Source organism: Jaculus jaculus, chromosome 8 (genome assembly GCF_020740685.1).
Source record: "Jaculus jaculus isolate mJacJac1 chromosome 8, mJacJac1.mat.Y.cur, whole genome shotgun sequence".
NCBI classification, from domain to species: domain Eukaryota; kingdom Metazoa; phylum Chordata; class Mammalia; order Rodentia; family Dipodidae; genus Jaculus; species Jaculus jaculus.
This window is the reverse complement of record NC_059109.1, coordinates 83,480,962-83,506,110: the sequence shown is the minus strand read 5'-3', so window position 1 is coordinate 83,506,110 and position 25,149 is coordinate 83,480,962. Positions and strand designations below refer to the sequence as shown.

General features: G+C 43.1%; 1 non-coding gene across 1 annotated transcript; it reads left to right on the top strand.

Moving 5' to 3' along the window:
* Nucleotides 1-5,993: 5,993 nt before the first annotated feature.
* Nucleotides 5,994-6,111, top strand: LOC123463226. The gene has a single exon (XR_006638817.1). It is a non-coding gene; the product is annotated as a small nucleolar RNA SNORA38 (small nucleolar RNA).
* The last annotated feature ends 19,038 nt before the right edge of the window (nucleotides 6,112-25,149 follow it).

Genomic DNA, 25,149 nt, shown 5'->3' with positions numbered 1-25,149 from the left:
TCCTTATTCACATAACCTCTTTGCGGAGTTCAATTCAGCAGTACTCAACAAAATTACAAATGTATGTGTCCTTTGACCCTGCACCTCCATTTGTAGGCTTTTATTATCCTGACTCATACCTAGGAGAGGACAGGCAGCTGAGATATTTCCTGTCCAAGAGCAGAAGGTGAATATAAACAAGTGTTCATCAACAAGGGGAATGCTCAGTGAGTGAAGGCTTATCATGAAACTGTGAACTTAGAAAAGAAAGCATAGCATAGCAAGAAGCTGGGCCTTGTGGCTCACACTTGTAATCCCAGTATTTGGGCGGCTGAGGCTGGAGGAATTCTAGGACAGCCTAGTCTGCATAGACCCCTAGAGAGAGAAGGAGAAGAAAAAAAAGAAGGAAGGATGAAGGGAAGAAGAAAGAAGTAAGGGCAAAAGGAAGGCAAGAAAGAAAGAGAGGAAGGAGAGAGAGGAAAGGAGGGAAGAAGGGAAGGAAGAAAGGAAGGAAGAAGGAGCTGGGGAGTTAAAGGCTCAGTGGTTAAAGGCATTTGTCTGTAAAGCCTGACAGCCAGGGTTCAGTTTCCCAGCACCCATGTAAAGCCAGATGCACAAAGTGGCACATGTGTCTAGAGTTAGGTTGCAGTGGCAAGAGGCCCTGGAATGTCCATATTCATTCTCTCTCTCTCTCTCTCTCTCTCTCAAGTAAAATGAATACAAATATTAAAAAAAAAAAAAAGAAAAGAAAAGAAACACAGGCCCGGCATGTTAGCACACCCCTGCAGGATAACTGTTGAGCTCAGGAAGGTTTGAGGGTACCCTTAGACCTTGGATTTCAAAACAAAACAAAATAATAATTAATTAATTAAAAATAAGAGCCTAGTGTGGTAACACATGCCTTTAATCCCAGCACTCAGGAGGCTGAGGTAGGAAGATGTGAGTTCAAAGCCAGTCTGAGACTACATAGTGAATTCCAGGTCAGCCTAGGCTAGAGCAAGACACTGCACAAAAAGAAAGAAAGAAAGAAAGAAAGAAAGAAAGAAAGAAAGAAAGAAAGAAAGAAAGAAAGAAAGAAAGAAAGAGGGAGGGAGGGAGGGAGGGAGGGAGGGAGGGAAGAAGGAAGGAAGGAAGGAAGGAAGGAAGGAAGGAAGGAAGGAAGGAAGGAAGGAAGGAAGGAAGGAAAGGAGGAAGGAAGGAAGGAAGGACGGAAGAAAATGCTAACATAATCTCCAAGATGTGTTGTGAAATCAGAAGCAAGATGCCAAACGGCACATAACAGGTAGTAACTAAAATGGACAGAGAAAAGAAGGGAAAACATGGATTTGCTTGAGATTCATAAGTACCTCTTAAGGTATGAGATAAAACCCCTGGTGGTTAAATTGCTGAAGATAGATAGAAGGCTTTTGGCTGTCTGTCTGCCTTTTGGTGCCTTTTGGGTTTTGTTTCTGACTACAGGTTTATTCCACTTTACACTGCATTGGCTGACCACATCCATGACCAAATGTACCTCTAAACTGGAATTAAAATGTTTATCCCAGCTCTAGCCGTGGCCTTCTTACTGGCACCAGAGGACACCGCACTTGGTCTATAGGTGGCTCTGTCAGCTTCCATCTTCCAATCTTATATCACTTACTTCAAGATCTTTGAGCAAAGACTTATAAGTCTTGGAGTGGCTAAGGACAGACATGACCCCAAGGAGAAAAATGGAGGAACTCATGGTGTCAGTGGAAATAACTCAGGCCTGTTCCTTCAAATAGCCTTGAAATTTGAGGGACTGCATGGTCTTCATGACATGAATATTGGACATTTTCTTGTGTGCCAGAACCAGGTGTTTCAGCATATAGACATCCTTTGAGGCCACTACCACTGCTTCTTGAAAAGGAGTTCTTATATGACAATCCAGTTGTAGTTACCCTCTCATTGCTGGGACAAAGCACCCAACCAAAAGCAGCTGGTGGGAGGAAAGTTTTTATTTTGGCTTACAGTCTGAAGGCTAGGCTTCATGAAGGTAGGGGAAAGCATGGCATGAACAGAGGCTGGACATCACCTCTGCCACAGCAGGTGGGAAACAGCAGCAATGAAATGAGTTGAGCTATGGCAAGAGAGAGCTGGCTATAACACCCTAAAGCCCACCCCTAGCAACACACCTCCTCCAGCAAGGCTCCACCTCCCAATCTGCCGCCAGCTAGGGGCCAAGTATTCAGAACACATGAATTTATGGGGGACATCTGATTTTAACCACCATACCAGTTATTTGGGGACATCAATATCATGGCGGGTCAGGACTCAAAGCAGAGTCTAGAAAGAATGGTGCATGTACAGCACAGCCTGTCTTCCCTAGTACTGTTTCAATTTAAAATAAAAAGAGAGAAAGGGAAAGATAGAGAGAGGGTGGAAAAATACAAGAAGACCCATATAAGTACACCAAAAACAGAGATACACAGATGTGTTTCAGATACCAGCTCAGTGTGGTCCACAGACCAGCAGCATCAGCATCAACATCAGCTGAAAACTAGTTAAAAATGCAGAATCCCAGACCCCAACCCAGATGTACCAAGTCAGAGTCTACACTTTAACAAGAGCACTAGGAAATAGGAGTGTGATAGTTTGAGACTCTGGCCCAGTCATCAGAAAGCTGCCACTCAACAATCCCATCTGATCTTTTCCCAGTAACTGAGGCTCCATCCATATAAGACACCAGAGCTCAGGCTGTTCCCATTAGGGGAAACTTCCAGCAGCTCCTCCCAGGCCCAGGCTGGCCCCTTGCCTGGTGCCCTGGCAAGTCCCTAGCAGAAGAGACAGCTCACTTCCTCCTCCTCAAGCTGCTGGGACTGCTCAGAATGGAAACATTTGAGAGGTCTCCACTTCCCCAGAAGTAAACCCTTTCCAACAAGAACAAAGATGCATCTGTCTGGCTCAGGTTTGTTCAGAACTGGTACTTATTTATCCACACACCAGGGCATCAGGATATCTGAGATGCTGACCTAGTGGTAGAAGAGAAGTCAGAGAAGGGATAGCCATTGGAGAAGAAGGGGAGATGAAGAATAGCCAGGAATTTGGCTACAGCCTCTGTATCGTTGATCCTGGAAGTGCTCCAGACCACATCTGGAGGCAACATCTGGAAGCCATGATGCTGCTGGACTTTTCAGAGCAGAAAGGAGGAGGTGGGAGGGAGAGGGAAGGAGCTGTGCTGACATTGGTCCAGACCACCCAGGAGCTTGTACTCAGAGGATATAGCAGGGAGACAAATCCCCCTTCATATACATATACCCTCAACTCTCTGACCCCAACATCTGATGAGGACAGAACCAGCCATAGCCCAATACCCTACACTGATACTATCCCAAGCTGGAAGGACTCTATTCAAGCTGAGAGACCCAACACCATCTGAGTCATGCTATTCACCCACCCCCTACCCCCACCCCCGCTCCTGAGTTCCGCCCTTCCCTAAACAGAACCCTGAGGCCCACTCTTTTTCTTTCTCATTCCCTCCTAGATTCCCTTCTCTGGGTAGCTAATGTCTCCTAAATTGAAAACCAAACTATGCCATAAAATCATGAAAAAATGTACAGCCCCAAAGAGCTTGTTAGATGTTTTCTCTTAGGAAACCTTAGCTGGCCTCTAGATCTTGCAAGGTTAGAATTGCTACTACTATTGGACAGCAATCACCAAGCCTAGAAAAAAGCTGGACAAGCTCTCTAAGCCTGTAGCAGCAGAGACCTCAGAGCTCAAAAGCTGCCCTGAACATCTATCCACCAGGGTCTCAAGCATTCCCAGTACCAGGCACCAAACCACGCAGGCTATCAGACTGGTCTTTTACCCAGCAGCTACCTGCTGACACCCCTGTGTCCTGTGAATGGTTACATCCCTGATTGGCCCAACAAGCCTCAAAGTCAGAGATCTACTTTCTCCCTATCCCCTCAGTCATCTCTCAACCCTGGTTTACTCATATTGGAATCAGGCAACCCTGATCTCTTTCTTCCAGCCACAACTAAGATTGATTCCCAACCAGTACTCTGGTCCCCAAGGTCTTTCTCCTATCTCACGTCTACAAGCTGCTCTTAAACCCTCAAGCTGCCCTTAAACCCTTGTGAGAGATTAACTGCAAAAGTGGCCAGTTAAGGTAAAGAAAAATGAAGTTATGAAATTTGCAGAAAAATGGATGGAGCTGGAAAGGATTATACTAAGTGAGGTAACCCAGGCCCAGAAAGCCAAGCACCACATGTTCTCTCTCATATGTGGATCCTAGCTACAGATGACTGGGCTTCTGCGTGAGAATGAAAATACTTAGTAGCAGAGGCCAGTAAGGTAAAAAGGAGACATAAAGGGTAGAGAAAGGAAGGGAGGAGGATACTTAATAGGTTGATATTGTATATATGTAATTACAATGATTGTAATGGGAGGTAATATGATGGAGAATGGAATTTCAAATGGGAAAGTGTGGGGGTGGGGAGGGAGGGAATTACCATGGAATATATTTTATAATCATGGAAAATGTTAATAAAAATTTAAAAAAAAAAGTGGCCAGTTAGGTCTTCTTCCTGTGTCCATACCCTTTGTAATGTGACCTTGTATCACTGCCCATCAGGAGGCCGAGAGTATTTCCCTGTCTCTTAAATCCAGCCTGGCTTTGTGACGGCTTTGGTTACTACAACATGGCAAAAGAAACAAGGTGCCAAATCTGAATCTAGGCTTCAAAAGGCTACATGCACTCCCACTCCTCTTAGAAATCTGTACAGTCGCCATGAATAATCCCTTTATAGCCTTTTGGAGGATGAGAAACCATGTCAACCAGATAGACTCCCCTCTCCCTCCCATTGACCCAGTCGAATGTCAACCACATGAGGTGACCATCCAGAATCAGCTAGCCTCCAGCCGACCTGACTGCTGACCACAGATGTGTGAAGTGACAACTAAGATCAGACATACTAGCTCAGACCAGAAGAATCACCCAGAAAATTAAAAAGTAAAGATAAATAGAAAATTATTAGGGTCTTAAGTCATTGAATTCTGAGATGGTTTTTTTGTGTGGTTAAAGGAAATTAATAAACCCCTTGTCCTCTGCTACTGGCTCTCAAAGACTTTCCAAACCCATCTGGATTCCAGGTACATAAACCTTTCTAATGAAGCTCATTTTCTGTGGATCCTCCAAAGTGTGGTCTCCATTGTGTCCTTAGACAACTCTTGCTCTTATTCCTTGTTTTTTCAAGCCTTCCCCCACTCCTCAGCCTGGCCTCTGTCCCCACCCTAAATACCATTCACTCTTATTTTTCCATATCTCAAAATCAACCTTCCTTAAATACCTGACTCCCTATCTAAGCACTCTGCAGTTGCCCATGCTGTTACTGCACCTTGTTATATAGGTGGGAGACTCACCCCAATCCTTGCCCTATCCCTGGAAAATGAAGCCCACTACTCATGTGGAAAAATGGGCATAGTAGAGACTCTTTGAAAACTACCTCTCTCTGTCTATCTATCTCTCTATCTGCCTGTCTCTCTCAAATGAATAAATAAGTAAAAATATATATATATATTAAAAAAAGAAAGAAGGAAAAAGTAGCCAGGTATGGTGGCACACACCTTATCCCCCCAAAAAACAAGATTAAAAATCTTTAATTTGAGCTGGAGAAATGGCTTAGTGGTTAAGGTGCTTACCTGCAAAGCCAAAGGACCATGGTTCAATTCTCTAGGACCCACATAAGCCAGATGCACAAGGTAGTACATGCATTTGGAGTTTGTTTGCAGCAGCTGAAGGCCCTGGTGTGCCCATTCTCCTTCTCTCTCTCTCTCTCTCTCTCTCTCTCTCTCTCTCTTTGTCTCTATCTGCTTTCCTCTCTCTCAAGTAAATAAATAAAAACAAAAATAAATCTTAAATTTGACTTTAGTTTTAAATTATAATTTTATGAATAAATTAAATAATTTTATTATATTTAAATATTTAAAACTAAATAGTAAAATTATAACTGTTGTTATTTCAAAGCTATTTTTCCAAAGCAAACAAACTCAAGTACAACTTTTACAATTAAAAAGTATATAGGGACATAAGAATCAGAGCCAAAGAAGTGTGAATTTGAAGAAATCTGGGGTCAATGTGCTTCTTGCAGACTCAAGATCAACCATCCCACACAGAAGAAAAAAATTATATATATATGTATATATGATTATATGTACATATACACATGTACATACACACACACACACACACACACACACACACACACACACCACTTTAACAGTGGCCAAAGGTGCTTGCTTAGCAAAGCCTGTTGGCCCAAGTTCAATACCTAGTACCCATGTAAAACCATATTTACAAATGCATGTGGAGTTCATTTGCAGTGTCTAGAGACTCTGGCATACCCATACTTCTCTCTCTCTCTCTCTCTCTCTCTCTCTCTCTCTCTCTCTCTGCTTCAAAAATAAATAAATAAAATACTTAAATATGTGTATATATGTAAATCATATTGTCTTCTATTTGTGTGTATACCCATAGATTAGTGCTGTTTTCAACTTGTTTCTATTGTGGGCAGTGGTAACTGCAGAGACTAATCACTGATCAAAGGGCTGAGAATTTACTATTGAGGGCTCAGTCCTAAATGGGACATCTTATGTCATCAGTTCCCTCCCCCCCAAGACTCAGGGAACATTACAGAAGAGAGACAGGAGAGAATATAAGAGCCAGAGGAAGGGGTGGAGTGCTGTGGAACATTATCTTCCAGCCAGGACATAGCCATTGTACTCTTGAACTCTCAGCAGCTCTGATTGCATACATAAGATCTGCACAAGATTGGACCTGTCAACATTCAAGTCATGAAAGGCAGAGGAATTCAAGAGTATCCACCCATACCTAGAGCTTTAGAGCAGTTTAATGGTTGCTGGAGGTAAGAGAGACATTTTCTTCAGTGGTGTAGTCACTGATAAGTAGTGCATGCTCCTGTAAATAACCCCTAACCCATGCTACTATAAGTAACCCTAATTAAATTCACTGGGCCACAAAAAAAATTAAAGTGGAAGGTGGACTCGTTGGGAAAAGGGAATCAGTGGGAATGGTAGGAGGACTTGAAAGGAAAGTGGGAAATTAATATGATCAAAATACATTATATACATGTGTGGAAATATCATAATAAAATCTGTGATTATGTAAGTTAATACATGCCAATAAAAACTTAAATACATAACACATAGATAGCAAGTATTCTTGTTGAAAAGGGAAGAGGATTTGGGAGATAAAGTGAGAAATTCCTTTATCTATGTTACCTGGATTTTTTATAAATACCACTGTTTTCTTATCCCACTTAAAATCAGTATATTTTGGGGCTGGAGAGATGGCTTAGCAGTTAAGACATTTACCTGCAAAGCCAAAGGACCTCAATTCAATTCCCCAGGACCCACGTAAGCCAGATGCACAAGGGGGTGCATGCATCTGGAGTTCATTTGCAGTGGCTGGAGGCCCTGGTCCACCCATTCTCTCTCTCCCCCTCTCTGCCGCTTTGTTTCTCTCTCTCTCTCAAATAAATAAATAAATAATAAAGTTTTTAAATCAGTATATTTTGCAAATGAGAAGTCAGGATACCAGGCTCCTTCATGATTTTCTCAATCTAGACTCAAAAGGCATTTAAGGTAAAGAAGGTCAAAGGCAAGGTCAGTACTTGGGTCTCAAAAAAGTAAGACCATTACTTTCACTAGGCTCTCACTAAATATATAACATCTGTGTGTACTGTGAGTGTAGGGAACAAACCACAGCAATGTCAGTGTTCCCAAAAATTTGTCACCAACAAAAATCACAGATTTTTCCCTAATATACTAGTTATACAGAAGTATGATGGGAATTAGGCCTACTGCTAGATTTTCTTCTTTAATATGTTAAAAAGAAACCCATACAATACTACATCACATTTTAAATATGTTGAGATCTGAAGTTCAATATAACTAGTTTTCATTATTATCTTTATTATAATTGTCTTCATGTTATGCACTCAAAAGCATTATGAAATTGTGAAAAAGGGCTCCATGGACTCCACCAGTCTGTCAAAGGGTTCTATGGTCCAAATCAGGTTATAGAAAGAGAAAGAGGTGGTCAGCTCGGCTAGACTCACACACCTTCCAACAGGAGACTGATGGCTCCCTGAAGGCTATGAGAGTCAAAGTTTCTAATCTGAACATCTAATCCAGAAATGGCAGAACAGGGAGGACTTTAGAAAGGGAAGATTTAGGGACATAGATGAGAAGTTCGGTTTGCGATATGAACTGTAGCTTCATGGGAAAACTAATTCACCTGCCTCACTAGCTGAGATCAATAATCAATCAATTCAGCAGGGAAATTTCCAATGCAGCAGAACAATCAAACCCCTGCATAAAAGTGATATTCAGCTGCAAGTAGACTTATACATGAATGGTTGCCGCTTTACTTATATGAATCCAAAACAAGAGACAACCCAAACGCCTACCAACAAGAGAATAAGCAAAGTATGACTTATCTGTACAATGGAACGCTACTCATCAAGGAAAACAAATAGGCCATGTAACAATGCAGATAAATGTCAAGTGTGTCAAGCATAATGTACCAAACAGTAAAATGTGAATGAAGTTCAAGAACAGGCACAACTAAGCTATGGTGAGAAGAGCCATTTCTACTGAAGAAAGAGATTGAATTGACCAGGAGAAGCAGAGAGGGGCCTTCCAGGGTGCTGGAATGATCCTATAAAATTTTATCTAGAGGTGGCTGGAGATATGGCTTAGCAGTTAAGGCACCTGCCTGCAAAGCCAAAGGACCCAAGTTCAATTCCCCAGGACCCATGTAAGCCAGATGTGCAAGGTGGAGCATGTGTCTTGAGTTCCTCTGCAGAGGCTGAAGGCCCTGGCACGCCCATTCTCTCTTTCTATATGTCTTTCTCTCTCTCTCTCTCAAAATAAAATAACGTTTAAAAAATTTTTATCTATATAGTGACTATACAAATACACAAATGGGTACATAAACTAAATCAGTAAGATATATGCACTTTACTGGTGAATTAAACTACAATTTCTATTAAAGAATGGCAAAATTAAAATGACCACTGGGCTGGGCTCTGTTTATAGCACCCAGCTCCTCATAACAGATCTAAAAGGATGTATGGCTGTGTGTGTCAGGGGGAAAGGAGAGTGTCATATCATACTTTTTTCAATGTCTGAAATCCATCCTTTTATTCGGAGAAGTCCAATATTGTGATTTGATTTCTGCAGTGATAAGGATGCAGGCTTAGAACCAAGTCCAGCTTGCTCTTGGTCACACTTCCCAGAGCTCTGAGTCTGGAGTCACAGAAAAGCAGGGACTATTGAGAACACAACCACAAAGATAGTGGTGTCAATGGCAGCAGCATCTAGCCACACTCTTCATGCAGTAAGTCCTAATAAATCCTATAAGGCACCTGTAATTACCTAATAAATTCCTTTCTGCTTAGGCTAGAGTCACTTTCTATAGCTTGTGAGCAAATGTTACAGCTAAAAAGGCTGTGTTCCAAGAGTCCAGAGATCTGGGTGGTGTTCTAAGTCATTTGGCTCGTCAGGTCCTAATAGTGAGAGGGAGATGATTCCACGACCTGCCCAAGTTACAAAGGAGAGCCACTGAGGCTCTGAAAAGACAAGGAGAGGTGTGGCAGACAGTTGGAAGGCAAGCTGACCCAGCCATGAATAGTTTAGAGCCAAGGCAGGAAGTTTATGAGATTAAAGGAAATGTACAGAGCTGGTTCCTCATAACCTGGACTGAGCCTTGAGAAAAAACAGCTTTCAAGGGATGAAGGGCCCAGGATCCTGAGAATAAAGTGCAACCTGGGCTTCAGGGTGGCCTCAACAAGAGTAGACTGACCTTAACATGAGAGATGCAAGCCAGGGAATGTGGCTCAGTAGTAGCACGCTTGCCTAGCACGTGCACACCCAGGGTTCTATTCTCAGCATTGCACAAAGGAACAAAAAAGGATGTATGAGATAACTTTGGAGGTCAAGAGTGTGTGGAGGTCAGGGTATGTGAACACATGTATACACATACACATAGAGATTAGCCTCCTTGAAGAAGGGCACAGGAAAGAGACAGGAGAGGGCCTAGGTAGCCCCAGCAACAAGGAGGAAGCTGAAGGGCAAGCTAGCCACCATTGTATGGGAGGTTTTCGCAGAAACCTTGGTCAGGCTAGAAGTTGCCTTCAGTGTGACCCACCCAGACTGAGTATCCAGTTTATCACTAGCTAGAAAAAATCCCTCCAAATACAAAGGCTTGAAATAATAAGCACTTGCGTATGAATCTAGTTCAGCTGAGCAGTAATTTCATTGTCCAAGAGAATGACGTATCTATGGTCAGCTATGGCTTAGAAGGCATCTGCTGATCTCTAGCATGGTTTAACACTCACGGGGGTGGGGCTGGGGCTCTCTACTAAGACCTGAATGAGGAGACCTCTGTCTAGTCCCATGCGGTCTCTTATTCTCCAATAGACTCGCCTGAGCCTGTTCACATGGCAACATTCAACAGACCATGCAAAAGTAGACACCTCCTCTTGAGGACTAAGCTCAGAAAGAAGTCAGCATTACTTCCAGCCAGTCCTCATCTCTGATTCTGAATGGGTACTGAAGGGAAGGGGAGGTGGAAGGCCGGATGAGGAGAGTGGGAGGCTGAGCATGCCCTTTCTGGTGAGGAGGACCATCTGCAAGTGGAAGAGCAGTGTCAGCGCCTCTCACCTCTCCCCCTTGTTAGCCAACCCTGGGCACCAACCTCTCACCAACCACCTGACTCACAACAGCCACACCTCCCTCAGGGCAGGATTCTCTGCACCCAAACTCCCAAGTTACCCAAACTTTTCCTAATTCTTAATAATTCTCCTCTTGTTCCCTACTGCCAAAAAGAATCTGACAGTTTCTTCCCTAGGATCATGGTAAGCTTGGCAATAGGTTTTATCTCTAGGCACCAACAGTAATGGTACTTACCAACAGCTTCCACTTAGTGAGAACCTACTGTGTTCTTCTCGGAGAGTATTCTGGACTTTTTCCTTTCAGGTTATCTATTATTGCTAATTAGATCATTCACTCCCGATGATGAAACCTTGACTAAGGAGTTTTGCCACCAAGCTGTCATTGTTATAGGTAGAGAAGGGGCTGGAAGCAGACATGGCTGCTGTGTGGGTATTGTGGGTAAGAAGAATAAGATGATGCTTGGAAAGTCACACACCACCAAAGCCCTCACCTTATATCCTTCTTATAGAAGGGAGTAATAAATGCCTTTCACTGAGGAAAATAAGAATAAGAATAGAACAGGGTGCAGCTGCCAGTACTTTAAAGATAAATCCACACTGGGAATGGTTAAAAGGCTCTAATTTTCAATGACTAGACCTTGAGATCCTTATGACCACATGCATAGCAAGTACTGCTTTGGGCTTTCCCATTTCCAACTGCCAGCACTTATGATTCTCTGCCTGAGAGATTTCTGCAACAATTTGACCCTTTTCTGTTCATTGGTAGTGAGGAGTTAACATTCTATCCCACTATCCTGCTTAATAAATGATTGATGGATGATTGTCTAAGTACCTTTTACAATTTTGATCTAAACCATTCTCCCAAGGACTATGGGCTAAAGGTTTGGTCCTTATTTTGGTGTTATGAGAAAATGGTAGAACCTATAATACATGGGGTCTAATAAGATCTCCTAGTCACTGGGGTGAGCTGCCCTTGAAGAGGATTATGGGACATAGTCTGTTCCTTTGTCCTTTTCTATTCCCAGCCACCATGAGGTGAGCAGATGGCTCTACCACAGCCTTCTACTATGATATCACACCTCAGCACAATTCCAAAGCAATAGGGTTAAGTGATCGTGGACTGAAACCCCCAATCATGGGATCCAAAACAAATATTTCATTCTTTTGAGCTGATTTGTCTCAGGTAAATGGTTTGTTATGGTAACACAAAGCTGAATAGCACAGTATCCCGCTCCCATGCTGCCTTCTTTCCCATCTCACTCCCTCGCCCTTTTACTAATAGTGTCTGAGATCTGAAGACACATTACCTACTTGCACTAGAATTCTTGTCTCATAATATGCTCTTGAGGGGAGCTGCCTAAGAGTCTGCCTTTGGTGAGGCCAGCCCCACCAAGCTAATAGTCATCTCAAAGCCCATACCAAGCCTCACCTCTGTTCAGTGGGTCAATCTACCTGACCATGACAGAGCCTTTGGGTTGCTCATTTAGAAGCCACTTCCATTTCGAGACATTCAAGCCAGAAGACACATAAAAGGCAAAGTATCTTTCATGTAAATCCTCCTCACATATGTAGGAACTCTTCCACAAGACTTCTTGAACCAGAGAGAGAGAAAAAGTATGCAGTCGGGCTGGAGAGATGGCTTAGCGGTTAAGCGCTTGCCTGTGAAGCCTAAGGACCCCAGTTCAAGGCTCGGTTCCCCAGGTCCCACGTTAGCCAGACGCACAAGGGGGCGCACGCGTCTGGAGTTCGTTTGCAGAGGCTGGAAGCCCTGGCGCGCCCATTCTCTCTCTCTCCCTCTATCTGTCTTTCTCTGTGTGTCTGTCGCTCTCAAATAAATAAATAAAATACAAACAAAAAAATTAAAAAAATAAAAATAAAAAAGTATGCAGTCTATCACAAATGCCACCTCTGATCACTTAAAAACTAGCAGAGGTTCCATCTATGCTGAAACAGTATGGATTTAATTAGTGGAGTCTGTCTTGAGCACTGGAGTGAGTTTGGAGTGAAACTTTTATCTGCCGCTATGGCTATAGAAGAAAACTGGTGGTGAAGTTGGCTAACTTTCTTTTTCTGCCTCTGGCTAAGCTATTTTCTTCATCTGACTTGACCCATCCCAAAAAGAAAAGGGGTCATGCCTATCTATGTTGTAGATGAGGAAACCTGGCTCTAAGCTCGGGAGTGACTTTCCAAGCATCAGACAATGTATAAGGACAAAACAGGTTTTCAGTCACATTGATCCAACACCACCAAAGCCCTCACCTTATATCCTTCTTATAGAAGGGAGTAATAAATGCCTTTCACTGAGGAAAATAGACCAACATCTTTTCGTTGTTGTTGTTGTGTTTTTGTTGTTTGTTTATTTGTTTTTTCAAGATAGGGCCTCGCTCTAGCCCAGGCTGACCCGGAATTCACTATGTAGTCTCAGGGTAGCCATGAACTCACAGCCATCCTCCTACCTCTGCCTCCCCAGTGCTGGGATTAAAGGCATGTACCACCATACTCCACTGCTTTTCTTTCTTTTTTTCTTTCTATTTTCACCTTTCTATTTTTTTTACATTTTATATTTATTTATTTATTTATTTATTTATTTGACAGAGGGAAAGAGAATGGTGTACTCACTGCAAACAAGCTCCAGATGCCAGGTGCATGTGCCCCCTTGTACATCTGGCTAACATGGGTCATGGGTCCTGGGAAATCAAACTTGGGCCCTTTGGCTTTGCAGGCAAATGCCGTAACTGCTAAGCCATCCCTCTAGCCCCTTTATTTATTTTCTTATTTTTATTTATTTATTATTATTATTTTGGTCTTTCAAGCCAGGGTCTCACTCCAGCCCAGGCTGACCTGGAATTCACTCTGTAGTCTCAGCGTAGCCTTGAGCTCACAGTGATCCTCCTACCTCTGCCTCCCGAGCTCCAGGATTAAAGGCATGCACCACCATGCCCAGCTCCATTTTATGTTTTTAAGAAGAAGCCTCATGCCAACTGATGCCCTGCATTCTTGGTTATCTTGTCCAGCCAGGTGGAATGCAGGTTCTCTGGAAGCCAACAAGGAGCCTTTCTTCAGCAATTCCTTTGCCAGCCCTGCTCTCTACCCTTGCTCATTGCACCTGGCCCCTGGCTCTGGTTTATTTTCTGTCCTTGAGTGACTGTTTCTCAGAAAGGGCTGGAAGCTTCCTGAGAAAGCAAGAGATAGAATTGTAACTAGAGTAGGCATGACTGGGGCACTTCCAAACCTCAAAGTTATGGAAAAACCTTCCGGGTGGTGACTCAGTGCTGCACAGGCAGAAGTCATAGTGGGACTGCAGACCGCAGCCCGGCCCGGGGCCCGCTGACCAGGCAGCCATCCTGCTTGACTTTGGCTCATACACTCTCTAAAGGAACAGCTTAGGACTTCAGGTACATTCTTACTGCTATGTAACTGGGACCCTGCTCATGAAAGTGACAATTTCCTGCTCAAGAAGTTTTTGGGTGTGGCTCAGGCTACCCTGGACCCCTTGCCCCCATCTCTCCTTCTCACAAGGATAGCCCTCAGCTTTCCTCTTCTGGCTCAGATAGAGGTAGTCTGGTGCTGTTTTGTGGAATGAAGCTGGTCACAGTGCTCAGATATGTGATCAAACCATACTCTAAAAGTATCTGTGAGGGTGTTTTCTTAATGAGATCAACATTTAAATCAATGACCTTTATTGTCTTCATGTATGATTTGAATATGAAATGTTCCCCTATGCCCAAATACTCATGCATTGAAAGCTTGGTTCCCAAATCTTAGACCCAATCATTGACAGAGGATTAGATCATTAGGACACTGACCTAATCTATAGATTAATCCACTGATGGTTCAGTAATTTGATGGGATCATTAGAAGGTAATGGAAACATTAGGAAGCGGGGCCTAGTTGTGGGCCTTTGAAACAAATGTATATTGTCCCTGTTCTTTCCTCTCAAGCACTCTTTGCTTCCTGTCCATTATGAGGTGAACACCCCTGCTCCACTTTATCCTTTTTGGCATGGTGCAGTGCCTTGACACAGACGCAGAAACAAGGGAGCCAACAACCACAGACTGAAGCCTCTGGAAACTGTACACCAAAACAAAACAAACACCAACACAAATCTTCCTTTTATGTTAGATATTTTCACACACACACACACACACACACACACACACACACACAGCTAACACACCTCCAGAGGTGTATGGGCCTCATCCACTGAATAGATCAAGTCTGACTTCCAGCAAGAGAGAATTCTACCAGCAATCACTTTCTGGTTGACATTGCAGCATCAGCTATTCCCTAAATCTCCAATCTGCCAGCCTACCGCAGAGTTTAAGTTTGCCAGTCTTTATAATTAATTATGTGATCCAATTGTGTGTGTGTGAGAGAGAGGAGGGTGGGGGAAGGAGGGAGGGAAAGAAAGCCACAGAAACAAACAGAGGCACAGAGAGACAGGAGCAGAAAGAGGTCTATGTACTTAAAAATACTATGTTATAGGCTGTAGAGATAGCTCAGTGGTTTATGTGCTTGACTGCAAAGCTTAATGACCCAGGTTCAATTCCCCAGTACCTCCATAAAGCTAGAAGCACAAAGTGACACATGCATCTGGAGTCCATCTACAACAGCTGGAGGCCCTGGTGCACCCTTTCTCTCTCTCCCTCTCTCTCTCTCTCCTTGCAAGTAAATAAATAAAATACTTTTTAAAATAATACTTTGGAACTGGAGAGATGGCTCAGCAGTTAAGGCACTTGCCTGCAAAGCCGAAGGACCCAGGTTCAATTCCCCAGTACCCACATAAGCCAGATGTACAAGGTGACAAATGCATCTGTAGTTCATTTGCAGTGACTAGAAGCACTGGCATGCCTATTCTTTCTCTCTCTCTCTCTCTCTCTCTCTCTCTCTCTCTCTTTCCTTGCCTCTTTCTCAAATAAATAAATAAATTTTTTTAAAAATACTATGTTGTTATATTGGTTCTGTTGCTTCTTGTTTCTTTGGAGAACTATGATTAATACAGAGAAAGGACAGCAGGAAGTGGGTAATTCAGGTCTCAATGACATTAGTTCAACAGCATGACATTATGTTTCTCCCAACTATACTTATGGTACACTTCAAATCCCTACTAAGGCTGAATTCTTGGGAATCATGGTGGCAACCAGAGTGTGCTCCCAATCAGTCCTTTCAAGCTGTCGTCACCTCCACAGCACCTCCTGTGAGTTCCCACCAGCCCCCACTGCTTTTCTACGTCCCTCAAGCCTAAAGTGTAGGAACTTGGGTTTTGAGTGCCCAGAACAGGAGAAAAACAAACCAAAACGGATAGCAGTTGCCAGTGCCCACTGCTCCTACCCATTTCTGGTGACCTCAGTGGGCTCTAAGAACCCAGAGCTATCTCAAGAGGAAATATATAGTCTCCAAGGATCTTTCCATCAAGTAGCTCAGGATCCATAATGCTCTCTACTTTCCTCCTGCTCTGAACCCTCCTAGCCTTTCCATCCACCATCAGCACACACATTAAACAGTATCTTGTCTCATGATTCTCAGACCACCCTAGGAGGATGAGTGAGTAAAGTCACTTTATAGATCAGAAAAAAAAGTACTGGGAGCTCAGTCATTTCCACAAGGACACAGGGCACTGGATTAAAGTTAGAATAAATGACCTGATATGTGGAATCTTGTCCAAAAAGGAAGAATTATCAACAAAAGCACATCAGAGGGTATCTTAAGGACCTCACTGGACAGTTTGCCTCCAGCACTGACCAGGCCAGGCAGGCACTGGGCTTCTGACACTGTAGAGTCTATGATGACTTACCCAGCCTCAAAAATCAAATTCCTATGACTAGAAAGTAGAAAGCAAATCATGGAGGTCTTTTTACAGTTCTAATTTTTAAAATTTGTTTATAATCTATAGAGCTTAAGTGTATGGCTCAGTTACTCTATTTATATAAAAGCATGAATATACAATGCACACTTCTTTTCAGATACATAACATTTCCAAACCACCCCCAAATATTTACTCATGGTCATTGATTCAGTACCTTCCCTGCTATTCTGCCGTCAATTTAGTTTGCCTCTTCTTGAACTTTGCATAAAGAATCAAGTACTTGTTCACTCATGTTGTGACTTGTATTTGGCAGTTGGTCTGTTGCTGAATACTAGTGCATGTGTGAATATGATACAATTTATTGAATCTCCTGTTGATGGACCTTTGAGTTGTGCCCAGTTTGGCACTATTAAAAATAAAGTTGCTAGGAAAGGTAGACTAGAGTACATGCTCTGTAGGGACAAAACAGTTCTTTCTTTGGGTTATATTCCTAGGAGTAGAATTATTAGTTGTGAGCAGAGTGAACATTACAGAATGAATTGTGTCCCTCAAAGAGATCTTAAAGCCCCAGTCCTTGGTACCTGTAACATGACCTTATTGGAAATAGGATCTTCATAGATGTAATCAAGATAAGAGGAGTCATTAGTGTCTGTCCTAATCCTTTCTAAAAGAGAAATCTGGACATACATACACAAACGAGAGTGCTATGTGACTACAGAGGCAGAGACTAGAGTACCCAGCTGCAAGCTAGCACTGTGGAAGATTTCTGGTGGCAATAGAAACAGCAAAAAACACAGGGTAGATTCTCTTATAGAGCCTTAGAGAACACATCCCCATCAACATCTTGATTAGACTTCCAGTCTCCATGAAAGGGTCAAGGACAAGGTTCTGTGTTTGCAGGCCCTGGCGTGTACTTCTTCACATGACAGCCCTAGGAAACTAATGTTTGTGACGTCAGCCCTGCAGCCTGATGGCAGGCCAGGTACAAGATTTCTGAGGGAAATCTGAGGATTTGATTCTGGAAGCTGGTGGCCATGCCCACAGACTGCTCCTCGGGAATCTATCCAACAATAAGCTAGAGAGGAGAACTCCCCTGAATTTCCATCATAAGGGGAGTGCAGAGAGGTGTTAGTAACTTGCTAGAGGTTACACAGTTAGTGTGGACCAAGACTTAAACACCAAAATGATTTTTGTGCTACATGAGCCCCAAAAAATATCCAACACCACTTAGGCAGGTAGCTTTGGGCTCCTTCTGGTAACCACCTCCTTGCTGGCTCACCTGAAGCTTAATGCTGTGAGTCAGACTTTATGAGCTCTCTAATGGGCTAGCTACCTGATAACCTGATGAAACAAAAAGCCACATGTGAAACTACCACCCTAATAACTACATCATTTATAAAGAAATAAGCCTAGCCTGGCGTGGTGGCGCACGTCATTAATCCCAGCACTTGGGAGGCAGAGGTAGGAGGATTGCCATGAGTTTGAGGCCACCCTGAGACTACATAGTGAATTCCAGGTCAGCCTGGGTTAGAGTGAGACCCTACCTCGAAAAAAGAGAGAGAGAGAGAGAAAGACAGAGAGAGAGAGAGAGAGAGAGAGAGAGAGAGAGAGAGAGAGAGAGAGAGAGAAAGAGATAAGCCTGCCTTCTCCCTAGCTTTTGGCCTGCTGCTGGTCATGGAGACTCAGCGGAACTTTTCAGACATAGCAGGACTCTCCCTCCTGGCACCAGAGAACCCCTTCTGTGCCTGCTTTGGCCTCTGTGTGCTCCTCCAAGCCACCTAGGCAGAGAATGGTGGGCAGAAGACTTGATGGGGGAAGCAGAGACAAAGAGGGAAGGGAAGGGAGAGGAGAGGGTGAGACAGTCTGGAGGGACAGGGCCATTCAGCCTTGCTGCTCAGAAGCTGGGGCTAAGGCAAAATGCACATGACATAAGAAGTCTACCCTCTGCCCTACAACAGGTGCCCTTCAGTCAACAGTGGGAAAACCTCCTCTGCCAACTAGTCCTCTCCTTTAGGGTGAGAGGGCTCCTTGCTTCTCTCTGATTTTCTCTCTGACCTCTATTTCCATCTCTGCTTCTTTCTTCTTTACCTCCCTGTACCTGTTAGGAGCATTTATTATGTGCCAGCCATGGTGCTGGGGACGAAGAAATGAGTAATGCCACACAGTTGCTGCCTCTTGGAGACTGGAATACAGACTTACATATCTTCTTCCTAAGCTCAGTCTGCAGCATTTTCCCCTCTCCTCTCTCTCTCCAAGTCTCTCTTCTCTTTTTCTTCTCATTCTTATTTTTTTCAGTGTTGACACTCACACACAAGGCTTCCTGCATGCTGTGCAATTGTACCACTGAGCTACCCTTCCAGCTCCTCTGTCACAATGATTTCATCTGCTCCCAAGACTTTGTGCCTCCCTCTGGAACTAGCCAGTTCCTGTCCAACTCGAAAACTATTTCCTGAAAATAGTTTCCCTTTGCTATGAATTTTTTTAAAAAAAGTTTAACAGATAAGCTAAATCCTTTCACTTTCTCTCACGTTTCATTATTCTCCTGAACTATAAGAATATATATAAGTTCTATATAGTAATATAGAACTTTCTGGGTGTGGTGGTGCACAGCTTTAATCCCAGCAGTCGGGAGGCAGAGGTAGGAGGATTGCCATGAGTTCAAGGCCACCCTAAGACTAAATAGTGAATGCCAGGTCAGCCTGGGCTAGAGCAAGACCCTACCTCAAAAAAAAAGAATACAGAACTTGCCATATGCCGTGCTCTGCCCTACACCCTTACATATATTCATTGATTGAACCACCCCAACAGCTCTAGGAGGTCACTACTATCATGCTGGTTTTTTCTCCTGCTCTTGTCCTGCTTTGCATTGAGTTGGAAGCTGTTCTACCCCACCGACTTCAGCCTTGTGACTTGTTCTTGCCAATGGAATTTGGGTGGAAGCTATGTGCTAGTTCTGAGCCCGAATCTTCAGAAAGCATCATGTTTTTCCACTTGCTACTCTAACGTGTGAGACTCTTGCCATGAAAAGAATATGCCCTAGATGGCTGTTGGTAGAGACAGATGGAGCAGACCACATTTTGGAGCCCAGCCCAGCAGAACCACAAGCCAATCTTCAGGCTTGTGAAGGAAAACTGAGGGTTTAGGATTGGAAGCCACTGAGCCCAAGGATTGTTTGTTGTTCAGCATTATGGCAGTATGATGGTTAAGTTTGTGTCACTTTGATCTGTTTAAGAATCCACAGACATTCCTTATAAGTGGGTCTCTGAGGTTGCTTCCAGGAAGGATTAACTAAAGGATGAATCCTTCCCCCATGGTGAGCCCTTCCTCCAGAGTGGGCGGTCCCTGACAGAGGGGAGGCTTTATCAAAAGAAGCTCTGGGAAGAAAGGTATTATTCTCCCCTCCCACCTGGCTGCTGGTGCTGCTTGCTGTTTGCTGTTTTGCTGCTTTCCAGTGTGGACTGAAGACCAGCATGGACTGAAGAGCAGTGTCTCTCCAGGACACCTCCAGGCCTTCAGTGCAGGATTGGGATGGCTGAGGCATCCAGCCTCATGGACTGAGCAGCTACCAGGTTCCTTGACTCTCAGGTTTATAATCTGCTGTTATTGAACTGTCATAAACTAATCCAATAAATTCCCTTTTAATACAATTCATTCTACTGGTTCTGTTCCTCTAGGAAACCCTGATTAATACAGACAGTAACTGCTGATAAATTGTCATTTTACACTTTACACAAGAAAACTGGGCATGCAGGGGCTAAGTTTCCTAGACTCTGGCACTGCTAAGGGATGGAACTAGGATGAAATGCAAGCAATCTGGCTGCAGACCCACTTTCTGCATTTACTCTCACATAGAGATTAGCATGTCCTTACTATTTTACTATATGTAAATATATAATGTATGCATGCATATATACATATCTAAACATTACATATTTTGCAGCATACCTTTAAGTGCTATACATTATACATACCAGTCTTTTTTTTTTCCAATTTTTTGTTATTAAGAACTTCCATGATTATAAAAATATCCCATGGTAATGCCCTCCCTCCACCCACTTTCCCCTTTGAAACTCCATTCTCCATCATATCTCCTCCCCCTCTCAATCAGTCTCTCTTTTACTTTGATGTCATGATCTTTTCCTCCTATTATGATGGTCTTGTGTAGGTAGTGTCAGGCCCTGTGAGGTCATGGATATCCAGGCCACTTTGTGTCTGGGGGGAGCATGTTGTAAGGAGTCCTACCCTTCCTTTGACTCTTACATTCTTTCTGTCATCTCTTCTGCAATAGACCCTGAGCCTTGGAAGGTATGATAGAGATATTGCAGCGCTGAGCACTCCTGTCACTTCTTTCCAGCACCATGATGCCTTCTGAGTCATCCCAAGGTCACTGCCATATGAAAAGAGAAGATTCTCTCCCAAAAGTGAGAGTAGCATTAATATATGGGTATGAACATTAAGAGAAATGCTTACTGGGCAATTTGATAAGCATAGTATATACATTTAGCCAGACAGCAGCAGATGTTACACCCCTAGAGCTCATGACTACCCCTGTTTTAAGTTTTCAGTATCAGGGATGTATTACCTCCTATGGAATGGGTCTCCAGTTTAATTAGAGGGCAGTTGGTTTCCACCATGACAGACATGCCACTATTGCATCCATTGGCTCATCTGGCCTGGCTGGCCAAATATAAGCTTTGCAGTGTCCACTGTTGAGTATCTTCACTGGCGATTTCTCTTTCTCCTATTGAACTGCATGTAGAATGGCTTCTTCCAGCTTTCTGTCAGCTGTATACATACCATTCTCAACCATGCTGTCACTCAATAGTTTGCTTTTAGATGTCTCTAATATTATTTGTAACTTATTTATTTTACCTGATATGTTTCATCATGTGAATGTATCCAACTTCTTATAAAATGAACATTTTATTTATTTTCAGCTTTTACTAACTAAAACTGTGCTGCAATGAACATTCATACTTGTCTCCTCACATATATTACGTTTCTCTAGGGTGTATGTCTGGAAGTAGAATTGCTGGGTCATAGGGCATATATGTCCTCTGCTCTACATTATGAAGTTGTTTTCCACAGCTTTATTTTTTCACTTATTTTTCTTTTAGCTACTGGGGATACAACCCAGGGCCTCGCACATGCTAGGCAAGCTCTCTACCATTGAGCTACCTCCCCAACTCCTTTACAAACTTTTATATCAATGTGCATCAGGGTGTGAGATTCACCAGCAGGGTGAGTAAGATCATCAGCATGGTACAAGGTACCTGCTTCTCGAAGTCCTTGCTGTAGAGAGCAATGTTAGTGTTCACACAGGCCCTTTTAGGTACGCATAGCCTTAATTCAGCTGTGGTGTGTGTTGGTTCCTTAAGACTCCCAGATACTCCCTTGCTAGAGAATTGCCTTTGGCATGGAGAGTTCTCCTATCTGTCCACTGATGAATTCCAGGCCTATAGTAGGCCACCATTCATCTTCATTATTCTCTATTGAGTCCAAGGAATAGGAAGAGAAATTGAGAAGAAAAAAAGAAGAAGAAGAAGAAGAAGGCACAGTCCCCATGTTCTCTAACCTTGACCCTCTCATAATTTCAATGGCATAGAGAGACATGGAAGGAGGAAGGAGAAAAAGAAATAAAAAAGAGAAGAGCTCCAAGGAAGAGGAGAGTCAGAAAGACAAACTTCAAACCTCCTTTCTAGGGAAGTGCTAGAGGATGGGATTTGGGTAAGCCTCCCTAGCAGATGAAAAAATAGTGAAAGCTCCACATCATCCCCTGAAGGAAAGTATGCTCAGCTTCAGTCAGCCACTTCTCCACTTGCTCCTTCATGTATTCATTTCAATCTCATCTAACTCCTCAGTTTCATAACACATCTTGTTAATTTAGTGTGGAGAACACTGCCCAATGCAGAATATACACATATTCATTGAATAAATGGATAAATGGATGAATCTCATTGCTACATACAGGATTTATGTTTGTTTGTTTTTTGAGGTACGGTCCCAAGCTGACCTAGAATTCACTATGTAGTCTCAGAAAAAAAAAATACATATGTACACATATCTATATCTAGATAGATAGATAGATAATTTGTTTTTTCAAAGTAGTGTCTTGCTCTAGCCCAGGCTGGCCTGGAATTCACTGTGTTATCTCAGGGTGGCCTTGAACTCACAGCGATCCTCCTATCTCTGCCTCCCCTGGGATTAAAGGCTTGTGTCACCACACCCAGCTATACACAGAATTTTTAATAAGACACAGCAGGCTTTTAAAGAAGCTCTGCGTTTATATTTCTTACCCAATCCACTTACTGCCAAGTATGAAGCCATAGCCCCACTTCCCTGAAACAAACCTAGTTTCTCTTTCTTTTCCCTTTTCACAGAACCCTGGGTCCTCCTCTCTCTTATTGCAATGTTCACACACCAGAAAGGCACCACCCACTCTGTATCTGGGTCATATTACCTTCCTGTCTGTTTATTTCATATGCACATTCTTGAGAGCCTTTAAAGTTCTTCTCTGTAGAGACTGGGAATGTAGATGTAGCTCATTTGGTAAAGAATATGCCTAGCCCTGGGTTTGATCCCCAATACTACATAAACGGATCCCAGCACTGGAAAAGTAGAGTCAAGAGAATCAGAAATTCAAAGCTAGCCTGAGTACCCGACTGCGTTCTTGCTGCCTGCGCTGTGCCTGCCCCCATCCTTCCCTCTAGCTCCTGCCCCTCCTCCTTTCTCTATCCCTTGCCCCCGCCCCCCCCCCCCCCCCGCTTGGATACTACCTGGTAAGGAAATGAGCTAAGGAATATTCCAGGCCAAAGATCACATTCCTTTTATAAGCCATCAGAAATACTGATAGTGGGCTGGAAAGGTGACTTAACAGTTAAGATGCTTACCTGCAAAGCCAAAAAACCAAGGTTTGCTTTCCCAGGATCCACATAAGCCAGATGCACAAGGAGATGCACACATCTGGAGTTCATGTGCAGTGGCTTAAGGCCCTGGCATGCCCATTCTCTCTACCAGCCTCTTATTCTCTCTCTCTCTCAAAAAAAAAAACATAAATAAAAATAAACTTTTTAAAAATTTAAATGATCTGGGCATGGTGGCTCACTCCTTTAATCCTAGCACTTGGGAGTCAGAGGTAGGAGGATCACCATTAGTTCAAGGCCACCCTGAGACTACATACTGAGTTCCAGGTCAGCCTGAGCTACAGTGAGGCCCTAAATCAAAAAAAAAAAAAAAAAAAAAAAAATTAAAAGAGAAATACTGATAGTGAGGAGGCTAGACAAATAAATCTGAAGCACAAAAGGAAAAAATGTGATACTGCTGCAGAATTGACCAGCATTTAATAGATGAGGGTGGAAATAACCAAGGTTTGAGATTCTTTTTTTAAACTTTATTTTATTTTTATATGCTTATTACAGAAAGAGAGAGAATGGGCATGACCAATGCAAAGTCTAAAACAAACAGGGCAAAAATCAAATCCTCCAGTTCCATGTCCATCTGGGATTCATAATGAAGTCTCTGGGGTTCCAATTCCAACCCTTGAGCTGGCCTTACAGACCAGGGAATAATCCATCTTTAGATGGATGCTCTCCTTGGCAGCCATCTCATAGTCCCAGTATCTTCATACTCTTAGGGTTTCCATTGCAACTCATGGTTCATCCACGTCTTGGCTCCATCGGGTCTACAAGCAGGGACTCCGACAACCCTACCTCACATCACCAAGTGGCCATTTAAAAAAAAAAAAAAAAAAAAAACCTGTATTGCAAATCCAATGACCCTTTCTTGCCTGCATTTGTTATACTCCATAGTACCAGGTAGGCTACCAAATTTGTTAATAAAGGAAGGAATAAAGCTGACTGAAAAACAGGAAAACTGTCAATATTCTGGTCCCCTACTTTGAAGAGTCAGCATTTCCCTGCTATCTCAATGCAGAACAGCTAGCCCAGTCTTAGTTGTGATAACTGAGCTATTGTCTCTAGCCTGAAACTTTTATTTCTTTCTGTGCCCAATCCTTCCACTCACACCAGTCCATTTCTCTTAAATTCAACCCTGATCAAGTTCTTGTGACACAGGAAGAACAAATCTAACCTCTTATACAAAGTGCTTCTAGCCTAGACCTGGCAAAGCTCTCTCTTTCCGTCACAGTTCACAGCTCTTTCTGCATTTAGGTCTTGCATCTCTGACCAGAATGGTACATCAAACTCTGCTTATAGCTCTGCAAAGTATCTCTTAGGACAAGGTTTCAAATCCTTCCACATTCCTCCCATAAATCAGTTCCAAAAGGCCCAAAACCACAGAGTCAAGTTTCTAGCAGTAACAACCCACCTCTCTGGTACCAATTGTCTGTTGTCATTACCTTTGCATTGCTAGGATAAAGCACCCAATCAAAAGCAGCTGATGGGAGGAATGTTTTTTATTTTGGCTTACAATCTCAAGGGGAAGCTTCATGGTGGCAGGGCAAAGCATGGCATGAGCAGAGGCTGGATATCACCTCTGCCACAGCAGGTGGAAAATAGCAACAAAAGAGTAAGCCAATCTTTGGCAAGGGGGAGCTGGCTATAACATTCATAAGCCTGACTTCAATAACTTCCTCCAGCAAGGCTTCACCTCTAAAATTGCCATCATCTGGGAACCAAGAATCTAAAACAC